The sequence below is a fragment of the Macrobrachium nipponense genome, chromosome 6 (genome assembly GCF_015104395.2).
Source record: "Macrobrachium nipponense isolate FS-2020 chromosome 6, ASM1510439v2, whole genome shotgun sequence".
Lineage (NCBI taxonomy): Eukaryota > Metazoa > Arthropoda > Malacostraca > Decapoda > Palaemonidae > Macrobrachium > Macrobrachium nipponense.
Window position 1 is genome coordinate 26,678,560 of NC_061108.1, and position 17,863 is coordinate 26,696,422.

The 17,863-nt window shown below is 39.8% G+C and overlaps 1 protein-coding gene and 1 pseudogene across 1 annotated transcript in view; one reads left to right on the top strand and one right to left on the bottom strand.

The window, feature by feature from the left end:
* Positions 1 to 17,863, top strand: part of LOC135216812 (meiotic recombination protein DMC1/LIM15 homolog) — a 284,123-nt gene that overhangs the window by 119,466 nt on the left and 146,794 nt on the right. The window lies entirely within an intron of this gene.
* The window catches only part of LOC135216823 (meiotic recombination protein DMC1/LIM15 homolog), a 97,898-nt pseudogene that overhangs the window by 33,653 nt on the left and 46,382 nt on the right, over positions 1 to 17,863 (bottom strand).

Consider the following 17,863-nt stretch of genomic DNA (forward strand, 5'->3'; position numbering starts at 1 on the left):
AGTTTGGGGTTTTGCTTGATATTTACTGGGTTTTTTTTCTTCCAAGTCCCATTTTTCATTTTCTTTTGATTGTATAATCTTTTGTTCTGCATTTTCCATGCATTCTTTTCTTTTGCAAGACTTTTTTCCACTTCCTGATTTTCTGGAACACGATTCCTCTGTCTCTTGGTATGCATGAATGATGTTTACTTTTCTTCTTCGGTATATATTTATCCAATATTTTCTCTAATATTTTATATAATATATCCGTATTTACCTGTATATCATCACTTACAAATATGTTATCCCAATCTTTGTTTAATTCTTCATTTATTTCTGACCATTTTATATTCTTAATGTAGAAATTGTATTTTCCATATCCTTCCCACTTTTTCATCTCTTGCTTATCGTTGTAACTTGCTTTGGAATGGACTGTTAATTCTATGACATTATGACCTGAAATCTCTTATAATAAACTATTATTTCTTTAACCCTCTTACGCCGACTGGACGTATTTTTACATCAACATTTTTTGTCTCTCGGGTGCCGACTGGACGTATTTTACGTCGACATACAAAAGTTTTTTTTTAAATTCGCGGAAAAATACTTATAGGCCTACCAGCCTAAAACTTTTGAATCACCCGCCTTGGGGGATGCTGGGAGTTCACGGATCAAGGCCTTGTTTGTTTTGAAGCGTGACCCAAGTGCGCATGCGCGATATCCCTTCTTCTCCCTCCAGCCAGCATCAGTAGCGCATCATCCGAGAGCGATCTTTCGTCAGAAGCGTGTTTTTCTGGACTTGTGCGAGACTTTGAGCATTTGTGTTGCTACAGGACATTCCTAGATATGTCTCAACGACGTGTGAACCGCGAAAGGCGCGTTTTACCCGTCGGAAGGGATCGTGTAAGGCGAGTTTTGGACCTGGATGCTGGCGAGGGGCCAAGCACCCAGCATGACCCGCACCTCAAGGCCGTTCTGTGCGGCCACGTGTGGCTGAAAGTGTTTCAGGAACACAGAGTATGCCTTTGGTTACCCCTAGGAAGCATGTGGGCGTCCTTAGGGGCATTGTTCGTAGGCATTTGGGAGGCCTCCAACCAAGGGACATAGATGAATATCTATCGGAGCTTGATCAGGAACATGTCGCAAGTCCTCATTTTGATGGCGGATGGTCATCGAGTGATGAGGACATCAGTCCTGATGAAAGTGAGGATGAATATATGCCCCCAATGTCCGTTCGAGGCTCACATCCCGAAAGTGAGCTCGAATTCAGTGGGTTCAGTGCTTACGAGGGGAATCTGAGGAGGGGGAGGATGCGGATACAGGGTCAAGTTTTATCGCAGAGGACGATACAGAAAGTGAAGGCCTAAGTGAGGGTGATGGGCCAACGGGGGAGGATAGAGTGCAATATCGTGCCCGCACCCGCGCGCACGGGCACATAGAAGGTTGGCTCGTCGCGCCAGCCAAGGTGAAGGTCGTTCGTCGGAGAGTGACGAGGGGTGGACGGAGGACCCCACCCCTCCTAACATGCACCCCTTCACGGCAACCCCTGGGCTCACCGTACCAGTACCCCTGACTGTTTTGGGGTTCATCCAGCTTTTCCTGACGCAGGAATTGACCGGTATGAGCTGAGGACGACCTTGTCGTATTACTGGTGGGGTTGCAACCTCATTGACATGGCGCATTTTTTGGGCTGCACATTTATTTTGGTATGACACCTGCTTCCGACATCAGGCAATATTGGAGGAGAAATTATTTTTTATGTATGCCTAATGTGCCTGGCGTTATGTCCCGTGATAATTTCCTGGCGTTGGACAGGTATTTCAACGCCTTCAACCGAAGGGCCATACCCCGGAATAACAGTGATCGCCTCATTTTAGTGCGCCCGTGTTGGATTATATCCGTGATCGGTGTAGTAATCTCGTGATTCCTGGAAAGAACCTGTCTTTGGATGAGGGGATGATGCCTTACAATGGACGTCTTAGTATAAAAGTGTATAACCCCAGAAGCCGAAGAAATATGGTGTGAAATTCTTTCTTTCTTATTACCGAGGCCAACACTGGATACGTTGTGGACTTTTCAGTGTATTCCGGGGTCTTCTCCACGCTGCGTGACACTGTATTCAATCCTTGTGGGACGTTTCCGTAACCAGGGATATCACCTGTTTATGGATAATTATGATATTGTTATGATACAATAAAGTTTTATACATACTTACCTGGCAGATATATACATAGCTATTACTCCGTCGTCCGACAGAAATTCGAATTTCGCGGCACACGCGGCAGGTAGGTCAGGTGATCTACCCCCCCGCCGCTGGGTGGCGGGAATAGGAACCATACCCGTTTTCTAATTCATATTTTTTCTTTCCAGCTGTCTCCTGAGGGGAGGCTGGGTGGGTCATTTAATTGTATATATCTGCCAGGTAAGTATGTATAAAACTTTATTGTATCATAACAATATCATTTTTATATACATTCAACTTACCTGTCAGATATATACATAGCTGATTCACACCATTGGTGGAGGGTAAAAGACAGCTATTACTGAATAGACAGGTAAACAACATACGTTGTAGGTAATAAATAAATAAAACCTTGGTTCCTATGTGTTTAGACGAAGGGTCGACTTCCTAGCTATTGCTAGTAGTCTGCTTCGTCTCAAGAGCCTCAGCGAGGATGTGACCTATGGCTAAGAGTTCTTGTAGATCTGTCAATGGGGTCTTATCCACTTACTTGACAGAATCTAGTGGTCATTTGTTCAATGGGTCTTATCCACTTACGACAATACACCAATGCCTATTGGCATAATTTAAGGAGCACAACACCGATCCCAATCACCTGATCCTAACACGAGGGTTTGTGCTTAATTTGAAAAGAGCTATCCCCAAACTCATTTCAAATAACCCCAGAAAATAATACACTTATGTTAAAAATAAAAAATAAAAAATAAAAAATTTTAACTCACTAGTTAAGGATCAGTGTCGGCTCCCTATCCCAGCAACGCATCCGTGGACACGTATAACAAAGAGAGAAGGATCTCTATAGGCCACTTGATCTCCTTCGTGCAAAGAGAGTCAACACAGAGTTGCATCTCCCGTTATACAGCTAATATGACTCTCACGACATATTGTTATGGAAAGAACAAGAATTGTTAAAAGCTCGCACTTCAAGCGCTTTTTGTTTTAATTCTTAGCTGTTTGAAGGAAACGTCAAGTTACTCAAGAAGTGCTTTAGAGATTCCACTCTTCCAAAGAAGACCAGGGCTTTCTTTGCAACAGATCTCTTCTAGATGAAGCCCAGAGCCTGGCTTGTGCCTGGCTGGCGCCTCGCGCCTGCCTGGCGCCTCGCCCCTGCCTGGCGCCTCGCGCCTGCCTGGCGCCTCGCCCCTGCCTGGCGCCTCGCGCCTGCCTGGCGCCTCGCGCCTGACTGGAGCCTCGCGCCTGACTGGAGCCTCGCGCCTGACTGGCGCCTCGCGCCTGACTGGCGCCTCGCGCCTGGCTGGAGCCTCGCGCCTGGCTGGAGCCTCGCGCACTACCTGGCGCCTTGCGCCTGGCTGGCGCCTCGCGCCTGGCTGGCGCCTAGCGCCTGGCTGGTGCCTCGCGCCAGCCTGGCGCCTCGCGCCTGCCTGGCGTCTCGCGCCTGGCTGGCGCCTCGCGCCTGCCTGGCGTCTCGCGCCTGGCTGGCGCCTCGCGTCTGGCTGGTGCTTCGCTTGCCTGGCGCCTCGCGCCTGGCCGACTTCTCCTCACTTGTTGGAGATTCGAGCTTGTTAAGAGTCTCGATGAAAACTGGCGATGTCCACCTCGGACACTTTATTTGCCTGATTTATTCGCCTCTAGTGCATCTGCGCCAAATTGGAGGCCTACTCCTTCTCCTCATCAGACAATGACAGTGTTTAATTGGACTGTCTTGCTCTGGCGTCTTTACACCTGTTTGGCATTTGGCGCCTGATTGGCGCTACATTGACCGAAAGTCTGAACATTCACAATCGTTTATCAGGAGAAAGGAAAAGGGTGGAAGAAATTCTTTCACTTTGAGCTTATGGCCTCTGCAACAAGGGGAGGTAATTTTAGTCGGCTACATCCAGTAGACGATAGGAAATCTAATAGTCCCGAGAGACCAGTCTTCCTCCGAGGAGGATCATACTTGATACTTTCAGTTGCTAACGAGCACTCTTCCTACATGTTGACGAGTTCTCTCGTTGCAAAAATCTTCCCAAATATCCTTGCACGAAGGCAGGGAAAGCGCATGGAAGTTTAAGGAGACTCTGAGCTGAAATTGGGAGGATTCCCGATTTCCTAGCTCTTTAAATATATCTCTTCGAACCTTCTGGGAAGTAGTTTTGCCCTCAGTTTTGAGCCTCATCGTATTCCAAAGACTCTGTCAGCAAATGTTTAAATCTTATCTTCTTTTGTAGATAACAACGTAAATACATTGCCTGGACAACGAATCCTTTATCTGAAAGCGTTGATCCAGGAATAAAAGGTTATAGTTCTTTTGCCAAACATACCATGCTGGCAGGAACCCATTGCCGAGTCTTTCTAGAATTTGATTCCAGATTCCAAGCCCAAAATCTCACTCGTCCTTTTGGTCGATTAGTACCAAGAGAACATTGATGAGGAGCAGTTCCATCTTGTCAGAACACGGAATCTGAGGCCCAAATAGGATCCCATTGTAACTATAAGATCTCCAAGTCTTGTCGTATAGAGGTATTGTGTAAGATCCCGAAGATCTTAATGCTCTGCTATCTCCAATTCCCTTTATAGAGACAGAGTATAGCCTTTTACTGCATTCTTTGATAGCAGATATATACAAAGGTAATTCTTCCCTCTGAAAAAGGGGAAGAAAAAACCGCTATGTGGTTCACAGAGGTATCGGAAGAGGACAGTTTCCTCATTCCCTCAAGCATGATCTGCAGTAATTATATATCTTATCCATGACTACTGTCATTTACCTTGAAACATCCTCTCATTCATGTCCACTTCTGGTCAGTCTGCACGCAGACAGACTCAGAGTGGAGAGGTTGTTAAGGTCCATTTAAAATAGAGTTGAAAGAATATTCAGACTGTTTTGGAAAAGACTTCCAAAACCTGCTGTGAGAAGAACGTGACCTCTGAGAATCCAACCTCACTAAGTCTAAAATGAGGCATAACATATATCCTCTCTTTCTTTGACGCCCTTTGTCTTACATTCTGTAAGAGTTTATCTTTTAGGGGAAAAAGACTAAATTTTATTCCCCTTTTTATAACATAAAGATGCCGTATATTGCTACCTCTCTCTTAATTCTTTCTTCCTGTCCTCGTGCCTGGGCAACGAGAGAAATGGAAAAATTCTATCATCGTTATTCTGCAAAACAAATTATTATTATCCTATTCTCCTACTAACTGATCCAGGATCGAGGAGAATCATTCAAGATTCCTATCCTAGGACATCAGGCCGTAATGTACGGTTCAGATACTTGAAAGAGCCTCTCACCCAATACTGAGAGCTCCTACGAGTCTTTTCCAGTACCAAAAACATTACAAGGTCTCCCTTGTTATATGTTTACATGGGAGTAGGATAATATACCATCCTGTTAATAACAATGAAAGAGGAGAAAGAGGAGCTGCATGGTTCAAGGGACTAGCCGAAACGTGCAATAAAAAAGGGGGTTGCCAGGTCTTTCTAAAACCTGCACCCAGATTAACTTATGAGTCCGATATATTTTCTATCACTTGTCTCTAAGGTTGAGGAAAGCGGGAGACTCTAAAGATATCAGTTCTCTTCACCATGTAAAGGTCTATAAAGCAGAAGAACCCACTTATCCTGACACGTACTACGTTCGCCTGTGCGATATCTAGAATAATTGTCAGTAGAGGGTTGATCTGGCAAAAAGAGTTTCTCCCAAAACAACTCCTCTTGCCAGGAAAGAAGTCGCTCACGCGAACCACTATGTTACCTGACATGAGAAGTCTGTTCTTGTTAGAGACTTCCGCAATTTCCAGTTAATCCTGACAAGGGCCACGGCCGCCTGTGCGACAACTTGTGTCACTGGTCATGGGAAAAAAACTGATCTTGTGTCAGTTCTCAAAGAGGAAACTCTTGGAAAGTCTATCTCCAAATACTGAGAAATTGGAGATCCTGATGTCTTGCGCCTGGCTGGCGCTCGCGCCTGGCTGACGCCTCGCGCCTGGTTGGCGCCTATCGCCTGGTTAAAGCCTGGCGCTCGCGCCTGGCTGACGCCTCGCGCCTGGCTGGCGCCTCGCGCCTAGCTGGCGCTCGCGCCTGGTTGGCGCCTATCGCCTGGTTAAAGCCTGGCTGGAGCCTTTATGGCCTATTACTTGCAACCTTGGTCAGGAAATCCCGATATCAAAATAAGAAGAGGTGCTGTAAAAGGGGCATCCTATAATTCTACAGTACTTCCATAGTTGTATATTTCTTCTCAATTTTCCTCTAATACGAGTATATCGGAAGGGGAATTATTCTTTCCTCGGTTAATTCTTCCGTATCCCCCCCCCTTTTTTCCTGAACGAGAAGGACCACTCCAGTGTGAGGGACTGAGTAACTTCCCAGCTCTATGTAGGAAAGCATAATTTGCTCTAAGGTATATCTATTAACTAATTATTTTCTAGTTAGAGCCAGGCGTCTGGCTGGCGCTTATGATTCCTTATGGCATGGTTTGAGGAAAAGGAAGCAGTCTACAGGAAGACTGTTCGTCTTCTTCTTGCTAGAGATCTATGAAGAAGACTTCTCGCAGGTTCTCACAACTCTTTGCAATAAATGTTAGACATACTTTAACAGTTATTATCGTCGATCGAGGTTCTCACGGACTCGCAAATTCTTGCATTGCTTTTGTTTAATAACTCGCTCAAACGAGAAATATTTTGGATGGTGCTCTAGGCTTATTGCACCAAGCTGGCGCAATTTGCGCCAGGGTGGCGCAACTTGCGCCAGGCTGGCGCCTCCTACTAATTATCTTTATGTTTATGTGCCAGAACATCTGTGTTCTTTATGGTACGACATCCTTTTCATATGGTTTAATTCCGTTCTTATTATAAAAAACTTTTATATACGTATATAAATCCATTCAGGGAAACCATTTCCCACTAAAAGAATGTTTCCCATCCGACTCCATACAACTTCTGCGCAATATCCGATTCTAATACGGTTGTTGTCCTTTCTCGAAAGACTTAACCATAACCGTAGTCTTGAAGTGAATCTCTATTACATCTCTCTTCTCACTAAGTATGTATTCTAATAAGTCATGCTTTCGTAAGTATGAGTGCATTAAATAATATCAAGTTCTGCTGCATTAGAATCCTTTAATCATGTTACCTACGGTAACAGCATTGAAAGGTTGTAATATCCTTCTTATTGAAAGATTCCTAACAAAAGGCAGACAATATTTATGATAGCTTCAGTATTCCCTCAATCCGAGGCTAAGACCACGATTGTAGGGAAGCGATACGGTTAGTTATCCCATTCCGCAGGAGAGAGAGCTGTAAACGACCTCTCACGACTGAGAACAAGAAGGTACTGCGACTGCGTTGGTCTTCATTCAAAGCGAAAGCAGTCTGGCCTTCCCTTTCCAGAGTTGCCAGTTACTCCATTAAATAAAGGAATCTTATAAATTATTATCGAACTTCAGGAAGTTCTTATATAAGCATAATTAAGCTAACGAGACTTCGACAAGTCTAGAAACTAAATAGGTGTCGTCTAAACAATTCTTTTAAACCTATTCCTTCCTAGGAAAGTCCTAGAAGGGTACTGGTAATTCATGAAACCTCTTCTAACACGAAGAAAAATGTTCTATCCTACTCTCAATCCACCAATAAAGATATGCTTCTCCGCTCACTTCTCGAAGACACGATAGCATCATATAACTCATACTCTAGCGTAATAGAATCCTCTATAATACTGTTACATTAAGGTAAACCGTATTAATTTAGGAAATTTTGTAAGGATTTCACTTGACCATTATAGATAAATTTCGGTATGTGTCTATGCCTTGCATACCGTAGTGGCCTAAGGCGATTTGTCCTAAGCGTGGTAGGAGCTAGAAGCTTAAAAGTCATACATATATGCTTTATCACTCAACGAGATCCATATAATTCATTCGATTGACAAACAATCTAAATCGTTCTCATCATAATAGATTTATATCTAAAAATGCACCGATGGGGAATCTTATGTTGAAATAACAATTTCATACCCCCATTGGATAGCGCTCTCGTCTAGTTGCGAAAAAAAATGTTCGAACAATGACTTTTATCACAAATGTTATCGAATGATCTCTAATATTAGAAGGCGCTAAATCGTCGCCTGATTCCGAAAGGTGGATCGATTAATGTCATTCTAATTTTGAATAATTCTACCAGAAGCATTATACGAGGATCTTCGCCAATTTCATTCATTTGAAGTTCTTCTATCCATCGAGGAACCGTACGCATAAAAAGGGAGAAACACTGTTTTAGGATGCCTTTCCAATGGCTATCCCTGGCAGTCTGGGACGCTCTACAGAACCTGCCGAGGGGACGCCTGACCAGTGGGGATTCTCTGAAACCTCCTTACGGTCTTCGACATTCCTTCTCCTCTGGGCTTGTGAGCTTGGAAGAGGTCTAGACCGAGAGCGAGACAGAGCCGATCAGACGCACCCTCCATTGTAATGGGGGAACACTATATTCACTTCTTACGTTCTAGAGTTCGCATTCGAACTATATCCAAAGTCTACAATTTGCAAATATGATATTGTAGATTCTGCGGAGTAAGAAGGTGATGAGGATGCAACAACTACTAGTACTGTTACTACTATAATTGCTCGTTAACACAAGAGCTAATAAAGCTTCTAAAGGATAGTTACTTTTCTGACTTCCCCAACTAGGAAGAAAGATATACATTTCCTCAATCAAACTCTAACACTTATTTGTATTAATGAATAAATATAAGTAATTCCCTTTCATGAAAGTATACGTAATTCACTTTCGTGAAAGTGGATGAGTGTTCTACCGAAAACTTCGGTAGTTACACGTCACTAATCTTCTAAATTTTCGAAGTTAATTTTATCAAAAAATTCTAAAAGTTAACAAAAGCGTATGCTGAACCAAAGATCCATTACTTCCCTGTAAAAGTTAGCCCAGACAATCGATGGCGATGAAACACGAAAATCCATCAAGAGGAACTGCAAGCGTTGTTTACATTACAAGCGACAGAAAAAATATGAATATGAAAACGGGTATGGTTCCTATTCCCGCCACCCAGCGGACTGGGGGGATGATCACCTGACCTACCTGCCGCGTGTGCCGCGAAATTCGAATTTCTGTCGGACGACGAGTAATAGCTATGTATATATCTGACAGGTAAGTTGAATGTATAAAAAATTATAAACGTATCCCTGGCCCAGGAACTGTATGAAGCAGGTGTTCACGTCATGGTACCCTTCAGTTGGTGCGTGGGGCCCCGAATGTCCTCAAGAGGTTCGCTAGTCATCCCACAAACACCTGGCAAAGAGGAGAGACAGAGTGGCGGCGGAAGGGCGCTGTCTTAATCATCTGTTGGAAGGGTGTCTGACTCGTCCCCATGATTACGACGAGTCATGAAACCCATCCAAGAAGAGATCGTACAGCGGAGAAGACACGTCGACAGGGCCGAGTTGTGTTTGAGGAGTTCGTATCGAGCAGCCTACCGTCATTGGGCACTACAACAGGCACATGGGAGGAGTTGATCTCTTTGATCAGCTCATCCAGTATTATCCCTTCGCCAGGAGAACCAGAAGGTGGACACAGAAGCTCCTCAAATACATCCTTCAGTTGGCCCTCCAAAATGCCTACATACTGTACTGTGGGTACCGCGGTGACAATCTTCAGAGGTTGACCCACTTACAGTTCCTAGAGGAAGCCGGGAATGCCCTCATCAACTTCTCGTCGGGTAGTGGACCCTGTGTGTCGGCTGCAGCCAGGGGATCACATACTGGAGGCCTTACAAGGGCGAAGGCAGAAACGGTGCCGGGTGTGCAATATGAATGGCAGAAAGGAGAGACACCCGGTTCTTCTGTCGTCTCTGCAAAGTTGCTCTTTGCAGGATAGGGGAGTGTGACCGAAAATACCACACTAAGGTCATGTATTGGAGCGCGCCCCCTAAACCAACAGCGGAGGGCGCACGGGGCCGCCGGGTCCCATCAGCAGTAAGGGCGCGCGTCTCCCTACCTCCACCTGTAACCTCGTCATGTCGAGTGGAAAAAAAATGCAAGACTCTTCAATGGAGGAGGGAGAAAACAAGAATAGAACGAAGAGTCAGGATTACTAGTAGTATTCTGCATTTATTTTATATTTATTTTTATATTTATTACAATTTTTTATATATCCGTATCTATGCATGATAAATAATAATAAGACATTTCATTGTATGCGAAAAGAGAAGTGTCACCTGCATTCCTTTTATGTATGTATTGGTACCAGAATCGAAGAATGTAATATATATATTTTACTTATAAATATATATATATATATATATATACTATATATATATTATATATATATATATATATATATATATATATATATATATATATATATATATATCTATAAATATTGTTTGTTTTTGGGGTAAGCAATTACTTACAGTCTAGTAATAGTCAATAAAATCATTTTTACTTACAGTCTAGTAATATTCAATCATTTATCTTCACTTTAAAACAAATTGCAAGTCTCTAGAACAATATCTCAAATTTTATGGGTGAATATTTGAAAACAATATTTTTATTCCCTCCGCGCTCCGATTCTCGGCAGCGAATTCCTCGAAATGCGTAGGTCACATTCTCCTAATATTTGTGCTTTTCATATTATGCTTTTTTTAAGTTAAGTTTATATATGGAAATGTGCGCAAAAAACATGCACAATATAACAAAAAATATTGGAAGGTTGTAGCATTTCTCATTTTTGAATATTTACATATAAAGTACGATAAGTACGAAAAAAAACTACAATCGGTCAACTTTGACTCAACCGAAATGGTAAAAAAAAACAGCATTTGTAACATAAAAATCTTACAGTCTAGTAATATTCAATCATTTATCTTCACTCTAAAACAAATTGCAAGTCTCTAGAACAATATCTCGATTTATGGTGAATATTTGAAAAAAAATATTTTATTACGTCCGCGCGCCGATTCTCGGTCCGAAATCTCCGAAACGCGTAGGTCACATTTCTCCTAATATTTGTGCCTTTTCATATTACGCTTTTTTTAGAGTTTACATATGAAAATGTGCGCAAAAACATGCACAATATAACAAAAATTATTGGGAAGGTTGTAGCATTTCTCATTTTTTTTATATTTGCATATAAAAAAAAATTTTTTTTTTAAACAAAAATTTGACATTTGGTCAACTTTAACCTCGTCCGAAATGGTCGAAAACTGCATTTGTAAGCTAAAACTCTTACAGTATCGTAATATTCCATCATTTACCTTCATTTTCGAAACAAATTGCAAGTCTCTATATAATATTTTTCGATTTATGGTGAATTTTAAAAAAATTATTTTTTTACGTCCACGCGCTACGAATTCATGCATCATTTTGTGATAATATTTTCTGTGTTGCTTTTATCGTTTTACAATGTGTTATATACTAAAATGATCGTAATTTAGTGCACATTACAACGAAAAAAAAGTAACTTGTTACCTCTAACCGTTTTGCGCACAGCGCGATTTGAATACCCAATTAATATATGAACTTTCGTTTTTGCGCTATCATATATCGCATTATTTATATATGATAATGATAATTTTTTTTCATTTCTGATGGTTGCATGCTAAACTTCAAGCAATGACAAAAAGGAGTCAAAAATGAACTCTTAATCTTGAAAACTAAACGCGCTAGATTGATTTTTTGAAAAAAAATATTTTTTCCGCTTCCGCGCTCACTCTCAAACCCCTCCGGCATACGGGAGTCATTTTTTTATTTACCGCTCCGGCATAAGAGGGTTAACATAATTCACCTCGTTCACAAATACTAGGTCTAAAGTACTTTCCTTTCTTGTTGGCAGGTGATTTATTTGTTGAATGTTGGATTTTAGTGGCATATCTAATAGCTGTTTTGAATTGCCTCTTATCTTCTTCATTACTATTACTCTCTTTATAAGTAGAAATATAACCACAACCTCCTATTCATTCTTTCCATTCTACATCCGTCTTTGTGATTTCTACATACGTATATCATCCAATTTTTCTATTATTGTGTCAAACTCTTTAGTATTAGGGTCTATATATTACTATGTTCATTAATTTTTCAGATTCAAATTCTACCGCTTTTAATTCACATTCTGAGTTACTATATTTCTCGTATATATTTTTCCTTGTTTTATGTCTCTCCCATATGCTGCGGTTCCCCCTTGATTTCTATTTTTTTTATCTGATCTATAAGTTTGGAACCCCTTTATCTGATCATCATTACCAGTCTCTTGGGAATACCAGGTTTCACTTATATTCATTATATCTATTCTTTTTTTTCAGTTTGGGTTAGTTCTTCTAAGAGCTCTATTTTTCTTTTTGAGTTATTCGTAACTAAACCCTCTGCATTCATCACTATGATGGTTTGCGTGTTATCCCCTTCATTTAATATGGGTAATAATAAGGATTTTTACATGTCCGCTGTTTCCTGTTCGGGTATTGTTGCTCTTTTCTTCATTTTCAGAAACTATTTGACATTAAAAAATCCAACTTTTCCATATATTTGATCTTCCTTCATAATTATTCATTTTGTGCATGAATCTGCAATTTTCTACGTACCTGCACCATCCCCTGGCATCGTATATACAGTGCTTGTTCCTTGCACTCTATACTTAGAACTGATGCTGCATTCTCGATGCTGACATTCCATAGCGCGGTGATGGCTTGTTTTTTCCCTTCACCTCAGGTCCTTTGTTCTTTTCTTTATTTGTTTCTTTTTTATTTTGGAGTTTATTATTCAATTGATTTTGATTCATGGCTACAGGGTGCATATATTTACATTTTTTGTTGAACTTACATCCTTTTCCTTCTTTTAAGTTTTTGCATATTTTTGGATGTAGATCTCTGCATTCAACCTCATAGCCGTCTAGGTATGCACACTTGCCATAAATCTCATAATTGTGACATACCTTGGGATGTTTGTAGTAACATCTTTCACCAAATCTGCAATTCCCTCTTTTCAAAAGGGTGCTACTGTGTCTTTCTTTTCTTTTTTTTCTTGCTCTTTCCCATCAGTATGAAGATATGGGTAAAGCTTCTTCGGGATTTTATTTTGTGTTGTCAAGTTGTAATTTTTTTCATCGTATGTATGCTGCTGTATTGCCTCATATGTAGTACCTATGAGTATCTCTGCATCCATACTCTTTGTTTTGTTTTCATTTTTTTTTTTCAATCATTTCAGTTTTATTTTCTTCTTTTCTTTTCTTCTCCTTCTTCTTCATCCTCTACTATTTGCACATTTAGTCTCAATTTAATTATCTATCCATGATATACATGTCGAGCAAAATATTCTTGTACCCTTACTTGTATTTTGCTGGACTTCTGCACATTGAGGATGCATGAGTATGTTGCATCCATAGCATTTCCTGATCAGGTTTTGTGAATTTACAATGCTATACCCCACCTTACACAGTTTGCATGCTTTAGGCATTCTTTTTCCTATTGCATCAATTAGTATATTCACAATGTTCACCTTATTCATTTTCTTTGTTGGAATGTGTTGATTGATGTAAATTTTCTTTATAAGTCTCTTGACCACTTGAATTTTATTTGGTACTCCTTCAATTATTTTCATATTTTCTGCTGACTTGTTCCAGTTTGAAGGATCATATCCTTCCAATATGTCTATGAATACTTTTGCATCTTTTTGGTTAGGGCTGTTATTAATCTCATAGATGAGAAATGCCAGCTCCCTTCTTGCTAACTCATCATATTGCATATCTGCAAGGCAAGTGAGATTTCGCCATTGCTTTCCACAGTTGGAGCTTACTGCTATCCCGATCGATTTATAATATATTTCACTCGATAAACTAACTTAGTAGACGCTTTATCCTACTATTTCTCTCACTCATCTTATCACCGAAAAATTGCGAACACTTCTAAGATATAATTCATTTTCTAGTTGTATGTTAAAACGCATGATATCGGTTGATTAATCGGACTGTGCACAGGTGCGTCTCACCAAGCAAAATGGCACTACTATAGAGAGAGAGAGAGAGAGAGAGAGAGAGAGGAGAGAATCATTCGATCTAACCTTTTCAAGGAACTGTCATTTCATTTTGGGAATTTTGACTTGTTTTTTATCATTTCTTTTGAAGAAATTGTAAATTCATATAAAATTTTGAATTTTCATCAGTTCTTCTTTATTGTAGAATAAATTTATATGAAAATGACTACATAGTGAACATGCCAGACAAATAAACAGACAATGCGCTCATAACCAGGTTTGTTAGGCCTAACGGGAGTGAAGACACGCATGATGCTAGTCCCCGAAACCTCAAATAGTTCACAAGGCCTTCTTTCATCAGAAGAACTCTTCATGGGGGATGAGATAGAGGAGTTTGAAGGTTTTTTGGCAGAGGATAGGTAGAGGAAATTCCATCCAAAAGTTTTTTTTTTAAAGGAAATGACTGTATCATACAGTACACTTGCACCCAATGGGGGCATTGTTACGTGTGGGAGTTTTCACCATTCTGTGTGTAATTTAAAACTTTTCAAGTTACTAAAACCTGTTTAATGTTTTATTTATCCATAAGAACAATTTCATATTAGAAAAAAATTACAGTATAGTACACAGAAAGTATTGAAAATGGGTGGTATAAAAAAGTTTGACTGGGTAAGTTGCTGTTTGCCTTGGCCCTGATGGAATTATTCCTACAACGTATCCCATAAGGTTGTTTCGAAAATCTGCGAATTTCCAATTCTGGGAGGCATTGGATTGACCAAATTCTCGCATAATTAGGGACCGTACTGTAGCACATACGTTTTCTCTGCACCTACTTCACATTGGGTGAGAATCTGTAAACAACATGTTAAGAATCTTGAACAAGGAAATCCACTCACTCAGGGCATTTCCTTTGTATCTTGCGAGATCATGAAGAAAGTTCTCTTGGTGAAGCAAAATTCTCCATATATCACGACATACACACACCTAGCAGGTCACATCCACAGTGAAATCACCCAGAGAAATAAAATGGAAAATTACATTAAATGGGCAAATAAACCGGCTTTAAAAGAGATAGAAAGTAATCACGTCCTATCTTAAAGCAACAGGAAAGTAACTGATAGATCACGGGACATCCAAGCCATTCTGGGAACTACAATGCCCCATGACCTGGTACAGATGCCAATAGTCCTGGATCATACAAGTTTTATTAATACTACCGGTTTCCAGTTTGGCGCTAGTATTATCCTAATGTAAGACCGAAGGTTTGTTTTGAATATGAACCATGAAAATTTTGGTGTCAAAGAACCTAAACGTATGTTATTTACTACAGATCTGCATGTTTAGATTAGATTTTTATTTGTGTCAATTATGCAGAGTAAACTCAGATCTCTAAAGTTTCATATTGAACAGAAACATAAATGAATAATTCCAATGTCATATATTTGTTGTTAAACATGAGCTTTATTTGCATGATTTTTCCTTTTGGAATACGGTTACAGAAAATTTCACAAATAAAATGTGGATTTCCACGCATTTTTTATACTAATTTCATTATCAGTTAATATTTTGTTGTTCATCAAATGGATAACATTTCACTGAAGTTAAAATATAATATTTCACATTTTATAGAATGTTAAACTTTATGAACAGTGTTCAATTTCCATCACTAAATTGGTTATAACTGACTTACTGTAACACGTGAAAATAGCTCATTTTTCTGCAGACATACTGAAAAGGCTAATACAGGCAGTCCCAGGTAATCAGCGATCCAGTTTTATGGCACTTGACTAGTGATGCCGATAACTGATTTGTTCGGCGTTGATCCCTGCTTTTCCGCTCTGACCCCCACAGTGTCGATCCCTGGTAATCAGAGCTGATAACCAGAGGAGATCTGTGCTTTTATCGCCGATTTTCGGTTATTGCTGCGACTTCGGGAATGGAACATCCGCCGATAACCGGGGACTGCCTGCACTAAAATAATCGAGTTCTAAACTTTACAGAAAGATTTTACCATAAAGAATAGGATGAAGAAAAGGAAGACTGAAAACTAGAATTTGCATACTATGAATAAAGACTATGAAGAAAAAATTAAAACCACAAAAGAAGCTTAAGAGATCTTGAGATATGGCCAAAAATGGGAAGGACTTGATACATTTGAATAAACAACTAAATAATTCCCTCTAACAATAAATTATAAAAGTTTAACTCAAAATGTAAAAGAAAAATACAAACCTTTCCACCTGTGTATGTTCCAGCTTCATTGGGTAACTGAGCAGTAACACAGAGTGTATGAGATAACTGTGTCTTGCCTGTTCGGAATTCCCCAAAGACTTCAGTTATGGCCATGCTTTCTATTCCCCCTCCAAGGAGTGTGTCCAATTCAGCTGATCCAGTGCTTACCTTGAAAATATGTCGCCGGCGTTCAGAAACCACAAGAGCAGTTACAAAAACCATCTCCACCACCTAATTTTGCTGAAAACCTGGAAGGCACACCAAGAATTATATGCACACTCAACTCCAATTATTTAATAAATCACACATATTCCATCACAAAAACACTGTAAAATAGTAACAGGAGGGTGATAATGACACCTAATCTTTCAATTGATGAGAAATGCACATGGCAGTTGTTGTTTTATAACTATATCCATAACTTTGCATTTATTAAGTTGAATGGCATCTGCCATTTTATTGACCATTTGCAACCACTTTATTATCATTATCAGCTCTGATACCTACGTTTGTGTCATCAGTAAACTTGCTTATTTCACCATCGTTATGCACAAGTCATTTAGATATACGAAACAAAGGACCAAGAAACAAACTGAGGCACAATATTGTGGCTTTGGCTAATGAGAGGAAGTTCCATTGATGAAAGAGATTTCCGAATTCCATTAATTAACCTATCTCCTGTCCAATCTCCTACTTATCTATGACACCGAGACTCCTTACCTTTCCCAATACTAATCTTACGACACCTTGTCAACTATTCTGGAAATCCAATACGGGTATGCTATTCCTCTACTTTTATGACAATTATTAAACATGTCATGAAAGAAGTCTAATGGTGGTGTATCGTTTTAGTCCCATTTCCAATTTTTGATCTGGTTTGGTTTTACACTTAAGATTTATAGATTCCTGTAGTCTATGTTATATGTACCTCTCACATTAGAACCAATCTTGGACATAGACATCTTTTTCAATTTTCCAACTCTTAACTGTTGTCTTTTCTCCAAGGATGCTTCATATGTGTAACAAGTGATTGAGCGATTACTTCCTCTACTTCCTTGACCACTCTCAAGTGAAATAAATCTGGACTTAGTAGCTTATTTTGGTTCAAGTTTCAATTTAACCAATGGTTTTATCTGATTTTACAATACTCATTTCTAAATACTTTTACACATCTCAATTTCATAAATACTAAAAATTACTCAAGTGCCTTTCTCAGTTCCCAAAGTACTACTGTATATTTATACATCTGCCTCTACCTGCATAACTACACTTTTGTTAGCTGTCTTTTGTAATGGTTATACCTTTGACAGTTGGTTCTATGAGCAATCTTTTTTAAATGAAATTTGTACTTCAAATCAAATTATACTATGGGCACTTGTTTTTCCATAATTTTCTGTTACACTAAGATTATGTAACATATTGTTCTTGGATAATAAATCATTCACAATATCCTCCTGTTGGTCTGTTTACCATGATATTTGATATTCCTCAATGGCAAAGCCTAATAAAA